Here is a 24,252-nt window from a genome sequence, read left to right on the forward strand (position 1 = left end):
AAATTCCATTCAGACACTATATCATACCTGGGAGTCTATTTTCCAAGACAGACTCAGAAACTTTTTGAAACCAATTACAAAACACTTCTCATTCAAATAAAATCAGATTTAAATAACTGGTCAAACATCAACTTCTCATGGATAGGTCAAGTTAATATAATAAAAATGGCAATTCTTCCAACACTAAACTACCTGTTTAGTGGCCTACCAAATAAACTGCCAAAAAAATTACTTTAATGAGTGAGAAAACATTATAAGTAAACTCATATGAAAAAAATAAAAAAACCCAAGAAATTCCATGGATTCAATGAAAAAAGTGCAAAAGAAGGGGGCTTATTCCTACCTAAACTAAAATTATAATATAAAGTATCAGTTATCAAATCTGGTAATGATTAAGAAATAGAATGGTGAACCAGTGGAAAAGACGAGGTGCAATAGTAGGAAACGCTTATAGGAATCTGTTGTTTGATAAACTCAAAGAGTCTAGCTCTTGACATAAAAACTCTCTCTTCAATACAAACTGCTGGGAAAATTGAAAGTTAACATGGAAGAAAGTTAGATTAGCCCAACACCTCAGACCTTATACCAAGATAAGATCAAAATGGATGCAGGATTTAGACTTAAAAAACAATATTATAAGCAAACTCAAATATCAAGGACTAGTTTACCTATCAGATCTATGGAAAGGGAAGCAATTTATGAATAAGGAAGAGATGTAGAACATCACTAAAAACAAACTAAATGATTTTGATTAATTTAAATTAAAAAGCTTTTGCACAGACAAAACCCCTGTAACCAAGATTAAAATAAATGTAGTGAACTGGGAACCAAACTTTACAACTAGTTTTTCTGACCAGGGACTCATTTATAATTTTTTTTAAAGCCGTTCTCCAATTGCCAAATGGTCAAAGGATATTCAAAGTCAATTTACAGATGAGGAAATCGAAGTGATCCATAGTCATATGAAAAATTGCTCTAAATCATTACTTATTAGAGAAATGCAATTTAAAGCGTCTCTGAGCTATCACCTCACACTTCTCAGACTGACCAATCTTACCAGAAAGGACAATGATCATTTTTGGAAGGGCTGTGGGAAATCTGGAACACTATTACATTGTTAGTGGGGTTGTGAAGTCATGCAACTTTTCCTGGAGAGCAGTCTGGAAATATGCCCAAAGGGCAACAAAAATGTGCATACCCTTTGATCAAGCAATACCACTACTGGGCCTATACCCTGAAGAGATGATGGAAAAAGGGTAAAGATATCACTTGTACAAAAATATTCATAGCAGTCCTGTTTGTGCAGAAAAAGATTTGAAAATCAATTAAATGCCCTTCAGCTGGGGAATGGCTTAGCAAACTGTGGCATATATATGTCATGGAACACTATTGTTCTATTAGAAACCAGGAGGGATGGGAATTCAGGGAAGCCTGGAGGGATTTACATGAACTGATGCCGAATGAGATGAGTAGAATTAAAAAAACTGTACAACCTAACAGCAACATGTGGACAAAGATCAAACTTGATGGACTTGCTCATACCATCACTGTAACAATCCAGGACAATTTGGGGCTGTCTGGAATGGAGAATACCATCTGTATTCAGAGAAAGCATTGTAGAGTTTGAACAAAGACCACGAACTATTACCTATAATTTAGAAAAAAACTGTTATCTTATTGTCTGATCTTGATTTTACTTTTATTTTATGTTCCTTGCTTAAGGATGTGATTTCTCTCTCATCACCTTCAATTTTGCTTAATGTATACCATGGAAACAATGTAAAAACTGGAAAATTGCCTTCTGTCGGGGGGTGGAGGGAAGTAAGATTTGGGGAAAAATTGTGAAACTCAAAATAAATAAAATCTTTAAAAAAGAAAAGAAAAGAAGAATGTAAAAGTGACAACAGAGTACAGAAATATTTGTTTACTTACTCCATTTATTCTCGATGCATGATATTCTTAAGAAACTTAAAGATGCCTGTAAGTAAGAGTGATTAATATTGGGATGAACAACTATGGACACTATATGGAAGGCTACAGACAAAACTTGTTTTAAAATAAAAGGAATGCCAGGATTTAAATCTTGTGTATTGGAAGAAATACCAAACCACTGAGCTCACATGTTATTTAAAATACTGATAAATGTTCACATACATGCTCATAATGTAGAATTTGATAGGTACTTTGTAAAATAAAAAATGCTATATTGGTTTTTTAAGTGCCTGCATAACCCCGCAATTGACTGATGAGGAAACTAAAGCTTAAGAAAGCTTTGAGTATTGCCTGATGTCACATAAATATTGAGCGAAAAATCTGAGATTTTTCCCACAGGCTTCCAACTTCAAATTCAGTGTTTTCTCCTCTTCAAATTTCAAATAACATGAAGAAAAGTTTGAAGAATAGCTGCTTTGAGGAAGTATAAGACAAATAAATACATGTCCATATACTTAATAGGAAATGATAATTACTGATCTTAATGACACTAATTTAATGATAATAATGTTGCCTATTTCAATAAATTTATCTGACAGAACATTCACTAATTATTTTTCTGGATAAAACTAAGTCTAGACAAATAATTGTGCAGAATAGGGCTGACACTGTAAAAACATACATGGAAATAAATAAAATATAACTTTTTTCTAAAAAATGAATGAATGATATAATTAATATTTTTAAGCCATAAAGGGCAAAACTTTAAATTTTGTCATTTTTCCAGGTCACAATTTACTTTTTTTGCTATAATTAAAAGGAAATGATTTGACAGCACATAGAACCAGATGTTTATCCCTACAATTCTGACATAAGAAATGTCCTTTTAAGAAAGTATGATATTCATCTGCAAAAATAATCTAATTATTTGTCTAAGGTCATCAGCTGAAACTGATAAAGATTTTAACACCCATAATAGGGCATATTAAAAATATATAACTAATTAAGTCATAGTACACCAAATCCAAAATTTTTCATAAATCAACACTCAATTTGGCAGCAATTATTTTAATAATCATTTATATGATAAACTGAACTGATCACTCAAATTACTGAAACAATTGAGTTAGGTATGCCATGATATTTTCCTGTGAAGGATAGAATAAAAGCAGTAATCAAATTCCCCAATAAGAAAGGATTATTTTGGACAGTATTGACTCTCACTTAAAGATGATTTGAGCTTCAGAATGAAAGTTAATATTGGTTAGCACTATTCCACCCCCCATAAATGCTTTGGTAAGTTTATCAGTGCATGTGGATTCATGAAAAAATGTCTGAACCATCTTCAGTCTTAGTGATCCATATCTGGACAGTAAACCCTGTTAACTCTAGAGGAGAAGGATAAGCTGGTGATTTTGCTCAGCATCCCTCACTTAGATCCAAATCATTTGTATGTCATGACATCACCTCTCTTATGTTTTGATCTTTCTTAGAAGATCCTTCAAGATTGAAGGATGAAGGGACATGAAGGGAGCCAAGATGGCTTCCCAACCACTCGAAATACTTTTAAATAATGATTCCAACAAAATTCTAGAGTGGCAGAAAACATAAAAAATTGAGCGAAATAAATTTTCAACTCAAGATAATTAGGAAGATCAGTTAGAAGGTTCTGCTACACCTGGGTAAGACAGATCTACAGTGCAACTAAGTCTAGGGATTTACAAGCAAATCTTGGAAGGTCAGAAGGAAAATTTTGCCACACCAAGTCTAGCACAGGCCCCAGTAGGGCAGGACAGACATGAGTAGACCAGGAACAGACCTTGGAAGTCATTGAATCAGCACAGCACTAGCTTCCAGAGCTCTCAGTTCATGGGATTAGCAGAAGATTGCAGAGGTGTGTTTGCTATAAATGAGGATGGACTTTGTTGCTTTCTCTGTACTCAGATATGGATTGTACTCTTGGGCCCCAGTCCCAGAAGAGGAGGAGAAACATAATAAAGATTATTGCCCCAGCAGAGCAGGGAATCTCCTCACAGTTACAGGGAAGAAAGGAGTGCTTATGTTCAACACAGAATACAACATAGACGAGGAGTGGAAACATAACCTCTCATAAGCCACTGGAAAAATTGAAAACTTGAAGTTCCCTAGAAGAATCCCTGAAAACAGTTGTAAAAACCACCAAAAACTTGGTACAACATATTCTATACCTGGAATCAGAGACCCACTTTAATAAAGAATTAATAATTATATCATATAGACTGAGGAAATGAGCAAACAACAAAAGAAAAAAAAACTACCATAAAAGGTACTGTGATAATATGGAAGATCAAAAACCCATATTAAAAAGATAGCAAAATCAAAGCTGATATACCCATAGTCTCTAAGGGAAACATGGATTGGTCTCAGGTAATAGAAGAGCCCATAAAGAATTTTGAAAATCAAGTAAGGAAGGTAGAGGTAAAATTGGAAAGGGAAATGAGAGTGATGTGGGAAAAACCACAAAAACTGAGTCAGCAGCTTATTGAAGGAAATATAAAAATACAGTGAAGAAAATGAGCCAAATGGAAAAAGAGGACCAAAAAATCATTGAAGAGAAGAATGCCTTGAAAAGGAGAATTGGTCAAATGAAAAAAGAGAAGTAAGAAATCATGGAAGGAAATAATTTCTTAAAATACAGACTGGAACAAAGGGAAACTGATGAGTTTGTGAGAAATCAAGGGACAATAAAACAAAACCAGAAGAATGAAAACCTCGAAGAAAATGTGTATTATTTCATTGGAAAAGAAAATGAACTGCAAAATAGATCCAGGGAGATAATTTAAAAATTATTGAACTACCTGTAACTCTTGACCAATTAAAAACATTTTCTAGACAGAATTTTTCAAGATATTATCAAGGAAAATTTTCCTGATAGTCTAGAACCAGAGCATAAAATAGAAATTGAAAGAATGCACTAATCACCTCCTAATAGAGATCTCAATATGAAAACTGCAAAGGAAATTATAGTCAAATTTCAGACTACCCAAATCAAAGAAAAAATATTGCAAACAGTCAGAAAGAAACAAATCAAATATTAAGGATTCATAGTTAGTATAATACAATATGTAACACATTCTATATTAACGGATTGTAAGATTTGGAATATGATTTTCAGAAAGGCAAAAGAACTGGAATTACAACCAAGAATGAACTACACAAGTCAACTGTACAAACTCTTTCAGGGGAAAATAAAGGCATTCAAAGACAAGGGAACTTTCAAACTTTCCTGAAGAAAAGACTACAGCTAAACATAACATTTGATCTTCAAAAACAAACTCTTGTGAAGCATAAAAAATATAAACAGGAAATGTAAATCATAAGGAACATAATGAGGGTGAACTGGCTATATTCTGGAATATCTTGGAACAATGATACTGGTAACTCATATATACTTTTAAATTTATTAGGGAAGCTTAAAGTTGTATATATATATATATATATATATATGACACAATGGGAATTGAATTTGAAGAGATGATGTATTTGAAAGTTGGAGTTAAGAGGGATGTACTGAGCAAAAGAAAAATGAAGAAATAGAATGGTTTAAGTTATTTTATATAAAAGAAGCAAGTAAAAACTTTTGCAGTGGAGTAGAAGAGGGGAAAGGTAATGGGGAGTGAGAAAACGTCACCAGCTTAGGATTTGATTTAGAGAGGGAATAACATACCCTTTCAATTGGGTATAGAAATTTTATCTTAACCTAGGGGAAAGTATGAGGAGAAAGACATTAGAGAAAGAGAATACTGTTTATGTGAGAGCAGAGAGGGAAAATTGTGGGAGGGAGTAGTCAGATGCAAAATACCTTTGAAGAGGGGCAGGTGAAAAGAGAAAGAGAATAAAATAAATGAGAATGAAGTAGTAGGATGCAAGGAAATACAGTTAGCAATATTAACTGTGGGGAAAGTTTCAATGATAAAAACTTCCATTCTCAAACAGAGAATGGAGTCAAATTTATAAAAAATATGAAAGACATTCCCTAATTGATAAATGATCAAATGATAAGAACAGTTTTCAGATGAGGTTATCAATATTATCTATTAAAATCATTTAAAATATTCAAACTCACGATTGATAAGAGAAATATGTAAATATGAGTTAGAACAATTTTGAGATACTACCTTGGATTGGCTAATACAATAAAGAGAAAAAATATTAAATGTTGGAAGAAATGCAGGGAAAATGAGACATTAATGGAAATTAGTAACTATGCTCAAAGTGCTAGAAAACTGTACTTATACTTTCAGCTAGTACTTCACTGTTAGGTCCATATTCCAGAAGAGATCAAAAACAGGAAGAAAAGAACTCTATGTATGTGAAGATTTATAGCATCTTTTTTTTTCTGGGTGGCAGGGAACTGCAGATTGAGGTGATACATTTTGAGGAATGACTGAACAAATGGTAATATGTGAATGAAATGAAATGCTGTTATGTTATGGGAAATGATGAACAGTCTACTCTCAGTAAAAAATTTAAATGAACAGATGCAAAATGAAATGTACTTTATAAAGAGTAACAGCAATGCTGTAGGACCATCAGTTGTGAATGACTTACCTTTTTCCCAGCAAGAGGACTCTGAATGACTTATAATAAATAACACTAGTCATTACACAGACAGAACTCAATACAGTTTGAAGCATACTTTTTAAAGCTTAATTTTGCCTGATGTTTCATTTTTGGGGGATTATGACTATTATGATCATGACTGCATATTATTTAATTTATTAATTTATTTTTGAATTTTAAAAAATTTCTCCCCCTAATTTTGCCTCCCTCCCCTCATCCAACACAGAAGGCAGTCTGTTATTCTTTACATTGCTTTCATGATGTACATTGATCTAACTTGAATGTGCTGAAAGAGAAATCATATCCTTAAGGAAAAAATATATGGGATATCAAAATTACATAATAACATAATTAAAAAAATAAAGGTAATAGTCTTTGGTCTTTGTTCAAACTCCACAATTGTTTCTCTAGATACAGATGGTATTCTCCACCACAGATATTTCCAAATCGTCCCTGATTGTTTCACTGATGGAATGAGTAAGTCCATTAAGATTGATCATCAACCCCATGTTGCTGTACAATGTTCATCTGGTTTTGCACATCTCACTAAGCATCAGTTCATGCATATCCTTCCAGGCTTCTCTGAATTCCCATCCTTTTTGGTTTCTAATAGAACAATAGTGTTCCATAATGTGCATAAACCATGATTTGTTCAGTCATTCACCAATTAATGGGCATTCACTCAATTTCCAATTCTTTGCCATCACAAACAGAGCCACCATGAATATTTTTGTACAGGTGATGTTTTTATCCTTTTTATGATCCCTTCCTTCAGGGTATAGATCCAGTAGTGGTATTGCTGGATCAAAGGGTATGCATAATTTTGGGCAGAATTCCTCCATAAAGTTTGGATGAATTCACAGTTCCACCAACAATGTACTAGTGTCTGAGATTTCCCACATTCCTTCCAACATTGATCATTGTTCTTCATGGTCATATTGGCCAGTGTCAGAGATGGTTAAATTTGTATTTCTCAAAAAAAAATGACTTAGAACATTTTTTCAATTAACTATGGATCTCTTTAATTTCCTCATCTGTGAATTGCCTCCACATATCCTTTGGCCATTTGTCAATTGGGGAATGACTTTTTTTTTAATTTGACTCAGTTCTCTCTATATTTTAGAAATGTGTCCTTTCTCAGAAACACTACCTGTAAAAATTCTTTCCCAATTTATTACATTTCTTTTGATCTTGGTTACAGTGTTTTGTCTGTGAAAAGCTTTTTTAATTACATTAAATTAAATCAAAACCATCTAGTTTGTTTTTAGTGATGTTCTACATCTCTTCCTTGGTCATAAACAGCATTGCTTTACAAATATCTAACAGGTAAACTATTCCTAGATCTCCTAGTTTGTGTACAATAGTGCTTTTTATGTCTAAATCCTGTATCCATTTTGATCTTATCTTGGTAAAGGCAGTGAGGTGTTGGTCTAATCTAAGTTTCTGTCATATAAGCTTCCAATTTTCCCCAATATTTTTCTATTGAAGAGAGAGTTTTTTTACCAAAAGCTGAACTCTTTGGTTTTATTTATCAAACAAGAGATTACTATAAGCATTTCCTGCAACTACATATAGTTTATTGCACTGATCCACCACTCTATTTCTTAGCCAAAATGAGAAAGTTTTGATGAACAGTACTTTATAATACAATTTTAGATCTGGTAGGGAAAATCCCCTTTCTTTTGCACTTTTTTTCATTAAATCCCTGGAAATTCTTCACTTTTTTATTTCTCCATTTGACATTACTCACAATTTTTTCTAACACATTAAGTAATTTTTTTTGGAATTTTGATTGGTAGGGTACTAAATAAGTAGTTAAATTTAAGAAGAATTATCATTTTTATTATATTAACTCAGCCTATCCATGAGCAATTGATATTTGCCCAGTTATTCAAATCTGATTTTATTTGTGTGAGAACTGTTTTGTAATTGTTTTCATAAAGTTTCTGATTCTGCCTTGGCAGATAGACTCCTAATATTTTATATTGTCTGAAGTTACTTTGAATGGGATTTCTCTTTGTAGAACGGGCTGCTATATTATGCTATTCATAAATAGAAATGCTGAGGATTTATGAGGGTTTATTTTATATACCGTGAATTTCCTAAGTTGCTAATTATTTCTAGTAGTTTTTTAGAAGATTTTTTGGTATACTCTAGGTATATCATTAAGTCTTCTGCAAAGAATGAGAATTTTGGCTCTTCCTTCCCTATTCTAATTTCTTTTTCTCCTCTTATTGCTGAAGCCAACTTTTCTAATACATTATTGAATAGTTTGGTTATAAGGGCTATCCTTGATTTACCTGGATCTTACTGGGAATGTCTCTTGCTTATCCCCATTGCATATAATATTTGGTGATAGTTTCAGGTAGATACTGTCTATTATTCTCAGAGACAATACATTTATTCTAATGCTGTCTACTGTTTTTAGTAGGAATGGCTGCTATAGTTTGTCAAATACTTTTTCAGCATCTATTTATAAAATCATATGATTTCTGATGGCTTTATTATTGATATAATTAATTATACTGACAGTTTTCCTAATATTTATCCAAACCTGCAGTCCTAGTATAAATCCTATTTGATTAAAGTATGTTATACTAGTGATAATTGGCTAGAATCATTTTGTAAAGATTTTATTTAAGATTTTCACATTTATATTCATGAGTGAGATAGGTCTATAATTGTCTTTTTCTGTTTTAACTCTTACTGTTAAAGGTATCAGCACTGTATTTATGTCACATAAAGAGTTAGGCAGAGTTACTTCTTCATCTCTTTTGCCAAAACATTTATATAGAATTGGAACTAATTTTTCCTTGAATATTTTATAGAATTCACTTGTGAATCTATATGACCCCTGGAGATTTTTTTTCTTAGGGAGTACAGTAATGACTTGTAGAATTTCTTTTTCTGAGATAGTGTTATTTAGATATTTAATTTCCTCTCTCTTAATTTAAACTGGGCCACTTATATTTCTTTTTTGTAAATAGTCATCCATTTCACATAGATGATCAAATTTATTGGCATAAAGTTGGGCAAAATAATTCCAAATTATTTACTTAATTTCTTCCTCATTGGTGCTGAATTCACCTTTTCCATTCATGATACTAGCAATTTGGTTTTCTTCTTTCTTTTGTTAATCTAATTAATTAGAGTCTTATCAATTTTATTGTTTTTTTTTCACGAAACCAACTCTTGGTTTTATTTGTTTGTTTAATAGTTTTCTTGCTTCCAATTTTTTTAATTTCACCTTTAATTTTTTGAATTTCAAATTTGATTTTTCATTGGTGGTTTTTAATTTGCTCTTTCTATAATTTTTAATTGTACATATATTTCATTGATTTCCTCTTTCTCTGAGATTTTAGGCATGTAAGAATTTAATGATATAATGGATCCCCTGACAGCTGTCTTGGCTGTATCCCATAAGTTTTGTCATGTTCTTTCATTACTGTCATCGTCACAGGATGAAATAATTCTTTCTGTAATTTGTTGTTTGAGCCACTCATTCTTTAAAATGAGGTTATTTAAGTTTCCAATTAGTTTTGAGTCTATATCTTCCTGGTCCAATATTGCAGGCGATTTTTATTGCATTATGATCTGAGAAAGATGTATTCACTATTTCTGTCTTTCTGCAACTGATTATTAGGTTTTTATGCCCTAGTACATAGTCATATTTTGTGTAAGTGACATGTACTACAGAAATAAACATGTAATCCTTTCTATCCCCTTTCAATTCCCTTCATAGGTCTAACATGTATAGGATAGGTCTTTTAACAAACCATTTACTTCTTTTACTTTCTTCTTGTTTATTTTACTGTTGGATTTATCTAAATCTGAGAACGGGAGGTTTAGGTCTCCCACCAGTAGAGTTTTGCTGTCTATTACTTTCTGTAACTCCTTCAACTTCTCATCTAAGAATTTGGATGCTATACTGTTTGGTGCATAAATATTTATTGTTGAAATTACTTTATTGTCTATGGAACCTTTTAGGAGGTTATGGTATCAGTTGTTATCTTTTTTTTTTATATTTTTCAAGGCAATGGGGTTAAGTGGCTTGCCCAAGGCCACACCGCTAGGTAATAATTAAGTGTCTGAGGTTGTATTTAAACCCAGGTACTCCTGACTCCAAGGCTGGTGCTCTATCCACTGTGCCACCTAGCCGACCCCTGTTATCTTTTTTTAATGATATCTATTTTTTCAGCTGCTTTTTCTGAGAAGGATTTCTAGCCCTGCTTTTTTTCACTTCATCTGAAGCAAAATATATTTTGGACCAACCTTTTACCTATACACTATATGTATCTCTGTTTCAAATGAGTTTCTTATAAGCAGCATATTGTATGATTGTGACTTTTAATCCACTCTGCTATTCTTGTTTTATGGGAGAGTTTATCCCATTCATATTCAAAGTTATAATTACTAACTCTTTCTTGCCCTCCATACTATCTTCCCTTTGTTTATATTTTTCCCCTTCTTTTTAATTTAACCATAAGCCCCACTATTTTGTGTCTGAGTATCACCAACTACATTGTGTTTCGCCCCTTGACAATTCTACCAAAATTAAACTACTTATTTAGTGCCCTAAAAATCAATTTCCAAAAAAATGACTTTAATGAGTTAAGAAAAATTGCCCAAAGGGCAACAGATATGTGCATATCCCTTGACCCAGCAATACCACTACTGGGTCTATACCCTGAGCAGATTATGACAAAGGGCAAAAATATTATTGGTAGAAAAATATTCATAGTGGCACAGTTTGTGGTGTCAAAGAATTGGAAATTGAGTGAATGTCTATCAGATGTGGAATGGCTTAGCAAACTGTGGTATATGTATGTGATGGAACGCTATTGTTCTATTAGAAACCAAGAGGGATGGGAATTCTGGGAAGCCTGGAGTGATATGCATGAAATGATGCTGAGTGAGATGGCAGAACCAGAAAAATCCTAACAGCAACATGCGGGTGATGATCAAACTTTATGAACTTGCTTATTCTATCCATGCAACAATCAGGCACAATTTTGGGATATCTGCGATGGAGAATACCATCTGTATTCAGAGAGAGCATTGTGGAGTTTGCACATAGACCAAAGACTATTACCTTTAATTTTTTAAAAATGTTATCTTATTATGTAATTTTGCTATCCCTTATATTTTATTTTTTCCTTATGGATATGATTTCTCTCTTATCACATTCAACTTAGATAAATGTATACCATGTAAATAATGTGAAGACTAACAGACTACCTTATGTCAGGGGTGTGGAAAAGGAAGTGAGATTAGGGGAACAATTGTAAAATTTAAAATAAGTAACTAATTTTTAATAATAAAATAAAAGAGGTTATTTAGTTTCCAATTAGTGTTAGGTCTCTCTCTCCCTTGCCCATTATTGCATTTGATTTTATTGCATTATGATGTGAGAAGGATGTATTCACTATTTCTGCCTTTCTGCATTTGATTGAAAGGTTTTTTTATGTCCTTGTACATGATCAATTTTTGTGTAAGTGCCATGTGCTGCAGGAAACAAAAAAGTGTATTCCTTTCTATTCACATTCAACTTTCTTCTAAGTTCTATCATGCCTACATTTTCTAACAATCTTTTTACCTCTTTAACTTACTTCTTGTTTATTTTATGGTTAGATTTATCTAAATCTAAGAGTGGAAGTTTGAGTTCTCCCACCAGTTGACTTTTGCTTCTACATCTTCATGTGTTTCATTTAGCTTCTCTTCTAAGAATGTGGATGCTATACCAATTGGTTCATACATATTTAGTACTGAAATTACTTAATTGCCTATGATATTTTTAGAAGGATATAGTCCCTTACTTATCTCCTTTAACACTATCTATTTTTACAACTGATTTTTCTGAGATAAGGATTACTATCCCTGCTTTTTTTCACGTCATCTGAAACAAGAAATATTTTGGTCCAACCTTTTACGTTTATTCGGTATGTATATTTCTACTTCAAATGAGATTTTTGTTAGCAGCATATTATAGAATTTTGGATTTTAATCTAGTCTGCTATTCCCTAACGTTTTATGGGAGAGCACATCCAATTTGCCCTCTAAATTATATCTATTAACTCTTTATGGCCCTGCATGCCTTCTTCCCTGAGTTTCTATTTTCACCTTCACTTTATCCATATTCCACAGTATTTTGTTTATGAATGTCAACACCTTCAGTGTGTTTTCCCCCTTATATCCCATCCACCTCCCCTCTTTCCCCTTTCCTTTTGCACCTTAGTCCTTTCTTTTCTTCTGTTATTTCCTCTTTTCCTCCCTCCTCCCCCATTCCCCTTTAATACTTGAAAGGTAAGATAAGTTTCCTAATTTAACTGAGTGTTTGTATGTTAACTTTGGACCAAATCTGATGAGGCTAAGATTCAGGAATTTCTCACTTCCTCTATTCTTCCCTTCTCTTGCAATAGCTTCTTTGTACCTCTTTATGTAATGTGATGAACCCATTAAATGTCTTCCCTCCTCTTATCTCTTTATTGTCCCCCTTTTTAAGGTGATATTATTTTTAAATCATTGTCTCAAACTCATGGTCAAGTCATAGGTGTTCATTATTTCTCACTAAGTATATTCTCCCTTGCTCTTTGGAATGTTGCATTCCAAGACATTCGATCCATTAAGGTTGATGCAGCCAGGTCATGTGTAATCCCTACTGTGGTTCCTTGGTATTTAAATTGTTTCTTTCTGGTTGTTTTCAGGATTTTCTCTTTTTTTCTGATAATTCTGGAATTTGTCCACAATATTCCTTGATATGTTCATTTTGGAATCATTTTCCAGAGGGTTTGGATATATTCTTTCAATAAATATTTTACCCTTTGCTTCTATGATGTCAGGGGAATTTTCAGTCACTAAATCCTATAATATTAAGCCCAGGCTTTTTTCTCTTAAATATTTTCAGGGAGCCCAATGATTCTTTACTTCTCTCTCCTAGAGCTATTCTTGAGATCAGTGGTTTGTCTTATAAGGTATTTTATATTTTTTACTAATTTTTTCTACTTTTAATTTTGTTTAACAGATTCTCTTCTCATGAAGTCATTATTTCCACAGACTTCATTCTTTTGCAATAGAAGAATTTCCTGCATTTACCTTTTTTAACTCAGTTTCCAATTAGTCACTTCTAATTTTGAAGTTTTCCATTTGTCCAATTGAAGTTTTGAGAGAATTAATTTCTTTTTTACATTTGTCCAATTGTATCTTCTAAGTATTTGTTTTCTTGTTGCAAGGTGTTGATTTTCTCTTGACTTCTCCAATTCTGGACTGGAGACCAAACCATATTCTCCTCAGAAGTTCTAAATCTCTCTGAGTTAGGGTCTTGAACTTCTAGGTAGCTTTCTATGGGCCCCTCTTTCTGCTGGGCTTTACTCATTTTCCTAAGATCTTCTGTTGGGGGAGGGACTGTTTCACAGAGTTTTGTTGTTGAAATCCCTAGATGCTTTGCTCACTGGGTTCAGTAATTCCAAGTGGCCCAGCTAGTAGGGGCTGCTACTTTCTTTCTCTGGAATGTCTATGATCTTGATTTGAGACTCTCTCTGTAGACTTGGAGGGGTTAGGTGGTGTTGCTAAATACTTTTCTTCTTGAATATTGTGTGCTGTGCCCTTGGATGAGGTATTTAATCCCCCTCTTCAGTTAAGGGAGCTCGACTGTCCTCACCTGAGCCTGAGTCTGGGGTGGGGGGGCTGTTACTGTATTTTTTCTGGGAAGAGGACTCTGCTGAAATGAAAATATGGAGTCCTGGGTCATCCAGACCAGCTTAGCCCAGTTGATTGATGTCCATCCACACTCTGAAACTCTCTGTGCTGGACCTTACCCTCCAACCTCGTTGGAGCATAGCAGATCAAAGCTTGCTTTTAGTTGCCTTTTGGACTGCCAACTACTAAATGCTTAGTAGTTGTATGGTCTTGGGCAGTACACTTAATCCAGTTCTCTCTCTCTCTCTCTCCCTCTCTCTCTCTCTCTCTCTCTCTCTCTCTCTCTCTCTCTCACACACACACACACACACACACACACAGAGAGAGAGAGAGAGAGAGAGAGAGAGAGAGAGAGAGAGAGAAACGCACAAAGAATGAAGGACAAATTTAAACAATAACAATCTCAGCTTGCATTTTCTCTCTGCATTATTGATGGTCACAGATCTTGCAATCTACTGAGTAATGAACCATGAAAAAACCTTGTTCAAGAAAGATTCACAGCAATAAAATTAGAATCAATTTAGTAGCATGACCCCTACAAAGGACAACATAAGATTATAGTGTAAACCAGTTACTTATTTGGTACAGAAAATTAGAACTCCCTGCACCAAGTTATATTGGTATGTTTTTCTGAAACCTCTGATTTTAAAGGGCTATAGAGATAAGTGAAAGGTTAAATGACATACCCAAGATAGTATAGCCCATATATATTTCTGAGTCAGGATCTAAACCCAGATTTGGCACTGAATTCCATAGTCTAACTACATCTTAATTTGTGCAGCATTCTAAATTTGTAAGAACTTTTATATACAACTTATTTGACTCTCATAAGTGCCCAATGATAGAAGTACCTTAGGCATTACTATCTTAAATTTTGAAGAAAATATTACAGCAGTTAACAGACATGCCCATAAGAACAGAACTCATAAGAATCAGAAATGAAATTTAGGGCTGCTAGGTACTGCAGTGCATAGAGCAAAGGCCCTGGAATCAGGAAGAACTGAGCACAAATCTGACATGAGACACTTAATAATTACCTAGCAAACCAAAAAAAGGAAAAAAAAAAAGAAATGGAATTTAAACCCAATTCTATTGATTCAAAGTTAACAGCTCTTATCAGTATACCTTGCTTTCTTGCTAATTTTTTTTTCTTTTTTTTTAGGAAAGAAGGAGCTAAAGAGAGTAGACTAAGATCATGTCCTTGAAAAAGAGTCAAAAATAAACAAAAACGATGTTGGAAAATTAAGACTTTGCTTGTTTATTTGTTTTACTTTTTATTTGTTACTAAGAATCATTATTTAGGGCCATCCAGATCTACATCATTTCTTGCATTTCAGAGTAAACATCTAAATTCCAGATAAATAAGATTCCCTTATTGTAGAATTCAAATTCTTCTACTTGATGAATAGAACTTTTGAAGTTGTGACCCAAGCCTGTGACTTAATCAATGTTGTGACATTCTGGAATGGAAACTATATTCACCAATTCTTATGGGCCAGTCATTTCTAAACTATAATCATAAAGAATCATATTAAGTGCTACATCATTAAAATGGCTTGGCTATGTATTAAAGGCAGAGTTTGAAAGTCATTCTTTCTTTTTGATTTCATGTTGTGGCTTGCTTCCTTGGGGCCCACAGCTGCAACCTCCCTCCTGGAGGGGAGCTGAGAATAAGGAGTCAAGTCACTACTGCTTTATGCCAGCTCAATTTTATTATTACTGCTTAGCTATTATATATATATATATATATATATATATATATATATATATATATATATATATACTGTTAGGTCTCCCAGGGTAGAACAAAGTAAATGAGGTAATTGGGGGGTACATGCACAAGTGGTATGTAGATGCAGCCTCTTGCATTACAGGATAAGGGGGTACATTGGCGGGGAGGTAGTAAAACACAGCTGTGTCTAGTACCCTTGGTCTGTGGGGCAGAAAGTCCAGCTCCCAAGGACTCCAGCACACCTTATCTCTAAAGGCAGCAAGCCAGCTCCTGAGACTGTCCAGGTGGTGATTTACTTGGAAATGATTTGTGTCATGGCTGGTAGAATAGCATGTGTACCCACAATTTCATAGTGAAACCTCTACTAACAAAGACTTTTCATTAAGAAATTATTTGATCCAGAGAGCAATATCGAACTATGCCCAAGAACAATAAAACTGCTTTTGCTCTTTGACCCTGTAATTCCAATTCTATGTCTGTATACAGAAGAAATTTAGAAAAGGGGAAAGTCCTATATATTCCACAATATTCATACCAGCTCTTTATGTAGTGTCAAAGAATTGGAAATTAAGGGGATGTCCATGAATTGGGGAATGACTTAACAAGTTATGGTACATGAATACCATGGAACAGTATTGTTCTATTAGAAGTCATAAATAGTCAGACTCTAGAGAAGCATAGAATGATTTATAGTATCTGATGCTGAGCGAAGGGTGTAGAATCAAGGGGATAATGTACACAAACTTCTGAAGTACATGATAGACTTACATTAAAAAATGCAATCCACCCCAGAGACAGAGCTGATGGTATCAGAACACAGACTGAGGTACAATTTTTCCCCTTTCTTTCACTTTATTTCTCATGGGATTTTATATTTTTGTGGTGGGGTGGGGGTATGTTCACTCTTAAAATAAAAATATATTATTAGTGTGTAAATAAAAAATAAAGACAATAAATCTAAAACCACACAAATCTGATGACTACTTTATAAAAATTTTCTAATATATCTCTCTTTCTCTTAATCCTAATTCCTCACCCTGAAAATTACTAATTTGTAAATATATTTATCTAAATATATATGTACATTGCTAGCATAGCTCTTCCCTAGTAAGGGGAAATTATGTGAAGAAAATTTTGTAACTTAAAAATATATATGTGCATATGAATAAAAATAAATAAATTAATAAAATAAGAAATTCTTTGATTACATACTTCTCCTAGTTTATCACCCATTGCTATTTTCTTTGAATTCATTGATTAAAGCATATAAAATGGTTGCCCCTTATACATGCTAAAGTCAAATACACCTCTACCCAAACTTAAATTTTCTCTTTGGGTGGCTAGGTGGCACAGTGGCAGAGCACCAGCTGTGAAGTGAGGAATACCTGAGTTCAAATCTGGATTCAGACACTTAATAATTACCTAGCTGTGTGTCCTTGGGCAAGCCACTTAACCCCATTGCCTTGCAAAAATCTAAATAAAACAAAAAAAATTTCTCTTTGAACTATTTTGTATATTGAATTTCTTTCAGCTTAAAAACGCTAACTTGAGGCCCACATAATCTATCAGACTATTTTCCAGAGTAAACTTTCTCTCTGTCATGTTCCTAGACGCATGCTGTCATGTGCTCCTTCCTATTTTTAATTATTCCTGTCTTTGAGATAATACACCGGGAATAACAGGACAACTTTCTTTTAATCCCCAGCATCTTTCATGCTTTAAACATAGTAGCATCTTAATTAATATTGTGTTAAGCAATACAGTATAGTTAATAAGGTGCTGAAATAAGTTTCAGAAAGAAGTTAAACTTAAATTCTTCCTATGACATTTAGTAGTTATGCAAACTTAAATAGATCATTTATGTTCTTGTACTTTCAGTTTCTTCTCATGTAAATTAGGGTAATAATAACATCCAATGCTCTATATTTTTGTAAGGATCAAGTAAAGATAATGTGATAATAAATGCAGTGATTTAACCTTTTTATCAGTTGAAATTTCATCTAATTTACTGATCCTATTATTGTGTTTTTCAATTGTTTTTAAATCATGTGCAACTCTTTGTGATCCCTTTTGGGGTTTCTTAGAAAATATATTAAAGTGGTTTTCCATTTCCTTCTCCAGTTCATTTTATAAATGAAGAAATTAAGGAAAACAGGGCTAGGTGATTTACCTAAGGTCACAAAGCTAATAAGTGAGAGATACCAGATTTGACCACTTTCCTCAGTCTAGACCCAAACTCTATTTACTCTGCCAACTACCTGCTTACAAGTCTGATTGCAAAAGGTTAAATTTATTTGGGAATATAGTCTCTATTTCTGAATATTACATTTTAGGAGAAACAATGAGAAATGGTTGAGGATCTGAAGATGAAAAGAAGAATGAACAAAAAAGACTCAAGCATGTGCTTTGTGGTCAAAGGATAAAAGGACAAGCCAGATATAATTTATTTTCATTGCTTTTTGAATTTTCCAATTTTTACCCCAATTTTGTAACCCTCCCCCCATCCCCCACAGAAGGCAATCAGTCTTTACATTGTTTATATGCTATACATTGAACAAAATTGAATGTGTTGAGAGAGAAATCATATCCTTAAGAAAAAATAAAATGTAATAGCAAAATTTCATAATAAGATGCTTTAAAAAATGAAGGTAATAGTCTTTGGTTTTTGTTTAAACTCTACAATTGTTTCTTTGGATACAGATAGTATTATCCATTGCAAATGCCCCAAAATTGTCTCCAATTGTTGCACTGATGGAATGAGCAAGTTCATTAAGATTGATCATTGACTTCTGGCAAAGATGGTAGAGAGAAGACAGGTACAATGCTAAAGTCTCCTGATCTTCCCTCATACTCATATATAATATGAAACAAACCTCTTAACAGAAATCCAATCTATAAAACCTAGAAAGAAAAGCCAGGAGAAGAACATCTACCATAGGATTTGTCTTCCGAGATCATGGGTAAGTCTGGGCATGGAGGGCAGACTCCGCTGGGAGCAACAAACAGGGTGAGAGCCTGGGAGTCTGCATTAGCCTCAGATTAACCTGAATACAAATGGTTATGGATCCTAGGAGGCTGAGGGACCAAGAACCAGACTGGTTTGATCAGCAGTGGGACTAGAACCTGGTCAGCTGCAGGGGCATAGGTCAACTAGGGAGAAGAGGCATTGGTTGTGGCACTGACCTTCAGGAGCTTGCAGACAGGACTGTGGCGGGGGCGGAGTTCTGGTGTGGGAGAGCTGCAGACAACAAACCCTCAACTCCTCTGGTCTGGAGGAGCTCAGAGTACTTACCTTCATTTGAGCTGAAGTCTCTTCCCAGAACAAACACATTAAAAGTTCAGTTTCACCTCAGGCTAAGATATGAGCAGCAGAACCACCTCAGCATGAATAGGGACAGTGATTACCTCACCATAATCAAGATAAAAGTATTCAGCAATTTCATAAACTCCTTCCAGGCCCAGGGAGAGGGCCTCAATCAAAGTTTACAGACAGAAAAATCAACCTGCACCCCCCACTGGAAATCTGGAGATATTACACTCAGTGAGCAAAACAATCTAACAACCCTACTCATCAGTTGGAGACAGTGCACTCAGTGAATAAAGTCTCTAGAGAATACCAAACCTCTGTGAAACAGCCCTTCCCCAGCACAAGGTCTTAGGACAATGAAGAAAGGCCAGAATTCTTGGAAGGAAAGGACACTAACTCAGAGAGACTTTGAACCTCTGAGGAGAATATTACCTAGTCTCCAGCACAGAAAGTCTTTCTTGAAGAAATCAGGAAGAAGTTTAAAAATCAATTGAAAAATTTGGGAGAGAAAATGAACAATTGCAACAAGAAAACAATTCTTTCTAAACCAAAATTGGTCAAATGGAAAACTCTTTCAAAAGTAGAATTGATCAATTGGAAAAATAGTTGCATAAGGTAAAGCAAGAAAATTCTTCTCTAAATAAACAAACAGTCTGTAAAAACTAATGACTTCATGAGACAGCAAGAGTCTGCTAAACAAAACCAAAAAATCAAAAAAATATTGAAGAAAATGTAAAATACCTCTTCAGTCAAATGACTGAACTTGAGAATAGATTGAGAAGGGACAACTTGAGAATTATAGGCATTCCTGAAACCATTGAAGAGAAAAAGAGCATGGACTTAATATTACAGATTTGGTGGTGGAAAATTGCTCTGATATCATGGAACCAAGGGCAAAATAGCTATTGAAAGAATACAACAATCCCCTCCAGAAAGAGATCCTAAAATGAAAACACCAAGGAATGTTGTGGCCAAATTCCAGAATGATCAGATAAAAGTGATAATCCTGCAAGCTGTCATTAAGAAACAATTTAAATACCAAGGAGCCACAGTAAGGATTACACAGTATCTGGCATCATCAATATTAAGGGATGAAGGAATCTAGTATCCAGCAAAACTGAGTCTTTTCTTCCAGGGGACAAGATGGTAATTTAATAAAATGGGAGAATTCCAACAATTCCTGATAAAAAGACTAGAATTAAATAGAAAATTTGGGCATCAGACAGGAGGTTCAAGAGACACATGAAAAAGTTTTAAAAAAAAGGAGGGATAAAGGAAAAAAACCCTGCCATCCAATAAGATGAAACTGGCTATATCCCAGAATGGGAAAAAGATTCTCCTATCTCTTGAAAATTGTAACACTATGAGAGAGAATATACATACCTGGAAGTGATGAATACTCATGATTTTCTGTGACTCAGAGAGAATGATTTAAAAACACTACCTCCTTAAAAAGGGTGAAAGTAAGGAGACAGGAGGATGGAGAAAATTGAATGATGTAAATCTCATTACATTACAAAGTACAAAAGATTTATTGTAATAGAGAGGAAGAAGGAAGGAGATGAGAAACACTTGAATTTTCCTCTCATCAGCCTTGGCTTAAAGTTAACATACACACACACACACACTCAGCTAACTTAAGAAACATCTTACCTTTCAAGTAATAAAAGGGGAGGGGAATGGACACGGGGGGGGAGGGGAACTAACAGAAGGAAGGGAAGAGAAAAGGGAGAAAGGGAAAGAGGAAAGAAAGGGGAGTTGTGTGGATATAGGAGGGCAAACACACTGTAGGTGGTGGTATTCAGAAACAAAGTACTGGGGAATACAGATAAAGTGATAAAAGAGGCAAAATACAAACAAGGGAAGATAGCATCATGGGCAAAAAAGACTTAATAATTATAACTTTTAATGTGAACAAGATGAACTCTCCCTTAAATAGGTAAGTGAAAAGCGGAGTGGATTAAAAACTAGAATCCTACAATAAGCTGCTTACAAGAAACTCATAAGAAGCAGACAGGTACGTATAGAATAAAGTTAGAAGGTTGGAGCAAAATATGTTTTCCTTCAACTGAAGAGAAAAAAGCAGGGGTAGAAATCTTTATTTCGGACAAATCAAATAAAAAAATAGATAGCATTATAAGAAATAAGGAAGAAAATTGTATACTCCTAAAAGGTATCACAGACAATAAAGTGATTTCAGTACTGAATATGTATGTACCCATTGGGATAGCATGCAAATGCTTAGAAGAGAAGATGAAAGAACTATAGGAAGACAAAGACAGCAAAACTCTAGTAGTGGAAGGTCTCAACCTCCCACTCTCAGATTTAGATAAATCGAATCATAAAGTAAGCAAGAAAGAAGTTAAGGAGGTAAATAGATGGTTAGAAAACCTAGATATGATAGACTTATGGAGGAAACTGAATGGTGATAGAAAGGAATATACTTTTTTTGCTGCAGTGCACAGCATTTACACAAAATATTGACCATGTACTAGGGCATAAAAACCTAACCATCAGTTACAGAAAGGTAGACATAGTGACTACATCTATCTCAGATCATAATGCAATAAAAATCACATGATTATTGGTCCAGGGAGATATAGACCAAAAACTATCTGGGAACTAAATAACCTCATTTTAAAAAAATGAGTGGATCAAACAAAAATTATAGAAAGAAATAATTATTTCATTCTAGATAATGACAATAATGAAACAACATAGCAAAACTTATGGGATTCACTCAAAGCTGTTTCAGTGTATATATTATATCTTTAATTGATTACATGAATAATTTAGAGAAAGAGGAAATAAATAAAATAAATATGAAACTTTAAATGGAGAAAGAACAAATTAAAAACCTACAATTAAATACCAAAATAGAAATTGTAAAAATTAAAGGAGAAATTAATATAATCATAAGCAAGAAAACTCTTGAATTTATATATAAAAGCAAGAGTTTGTGTTGTGAAAAAAATTTAAAATTGATAAACCTCTGGTCAATTTGACAAAAAAAGGGAAGAGGAAAATGAAATTGATGTTATCATAAATGAAAAAGGTGAACTCACCACCCATGAGGAGGAAATTAGAGTAATAATTCAAAATTATTTTGCCCTACTCTATGTCAATAAATTTGATAATCTAAGTGAAAAGGATGAATATTTACAAAAATGTAAATTGTCCAGGATAAATGAAGAGGAAATTAAATACTAAACAATCCTATCTTAGAAAAAAGAAATCTAACAAGCCATCATTGAACTCCCAAAGAAAAATCTCCAGGACTTGATGGATTCTAAAGTGAATTCTGCCAAACATTTAAGGAACAATTAGTTCCTTAAAATCTTTGGAAAAAATCTTTGGAAAAATATGTGAAGATGGAACTCTTCATGACTCTTTCTATAACATGAATGTGGTGGTGATACCTTAATCAGGAAGAGTTGATACACAGAAAACGATCATAAACCTATTTCCCTGATGGATATAGATGCAAAAATCTTAAATAAAATCTTAGCAAAATGATTACAAGTTATCACAAGGATAATACAAAATGATCATGTAGGACTTATCCCAGGAATGCAGGGTTGGTTCAATATTAGGAATACTGTTAATATAATTAATTATATCAATAACAAACCTATCAGAAATCATATGATTATATCAATAGATCCTGAAAAAGCTTTTGACAAAATAGAGCACCCATTCCTACTAAAAGTCACTAGAGAGTGTAGGAAGAAAGGGACTGTTCTTTAGAATAATAAGTAGTATCTATCTGAAATCATCAACAAGCTTTATATTCAATGGGGATAGGTGAGAGGCATTCCCAGTAAGATCAAGGGTGAAACAAGGATGACCATTATCTCCACTACTATTCAATATCATATTAGACTTGTTAACCTCAGCAATAAGAGAAGAAAAAGAAGTTGAAGGAATTAGAACTGAGAAGTAAGAGACAAAACTCTCATTTTTTGCAGATGAAATGATGGTATACCTAGAGAATACAAAAAAATCATCTAAATAACTACTGGTGGTAACAATTAGCAACTTTAGTAAAGTAGCAGGATATAAAATAAACCCTTATAAATCCTCAACTTTTCTATATATAACTAGCAAGATACAGCAGGAAGAGTTAAATAGAGAAATAACATTCAAAGTAAGCGCAGACAATATAAAATATCTGGGAGAATATTTGCCAAGATAGATTCAGAAACTTTTTGAAAACAATTGCAAAACACATCTCATACAAGTAAAATCATATTTAAATAACTGGACAAGCATCAATTGCTCATGGATAGATAGAGATTGTATAATAAAAATGACCTAAAACTAAAAATTGAAACCACCTGTTTAGTGCCCTACCAGTCAAAATTCCAAAAAAAATTACTTTAATGAGTTAGAAAAAGTTTTAAGAAAATTCATATGGAGAAAAAAAGTCAAGAATTTCCAGGGTTTCAATGAAAAACAGTGCAAAAATAGATGGTTTAGCCATGCTAGATCTAAAATTATATTATAATGTATCAGTCATCAAAACTGTTTGGTATTGCCTAACAAATAGAGTGGTGGGCCAGTGGGATAGACTAAGTGCAAGAGCAGGAATTGATTAAAGTAATCTGTTCTTTGATAAACCCAGAGTGCCCAGCTATTGGGAAAAAAGCTCACTCTTTGATAAAAACTGCTGGGAAAATTGGAAGTTAGTATGGAAGAAACAACACCTCACACGCTATACCAAGAAATTATTCAAATGGATACAGTATTTTGACATAAAAACAATATTATACACAATCTAAGAGATCACAGAATAGTTTACCTGTCAGATTTATGGAAAGGGAAGCAGTTTTTGACCAAGGAAGAGATGAAGAACATCACTAAAAACAAATTAGATGTCTTTGATTACATTAAATTAAAAACTTACTACACAGAGAAAACCACTGTAACCAAGATCAAAAGAAATGTAGTAAACTTGGAAACAATCTTTGCAACTAGTATTTCT

Source organism: Macrotis lagotis, chromosome 1 (assembly GCF_037893015.1).
Source record: "Macrotis lagotis isolate mMagLag1 chromosome 1, bilby.v1.9.chrom.fasta, whole genome shotgun sequence".
Classification (NCBI taxonomy): domain Eukaryota; kingdom Metazoa; phylum Chordata; class Mammalia; order Peramelemorphia; family Peramelidae; genus Macrotis; species Macrotis lagotis.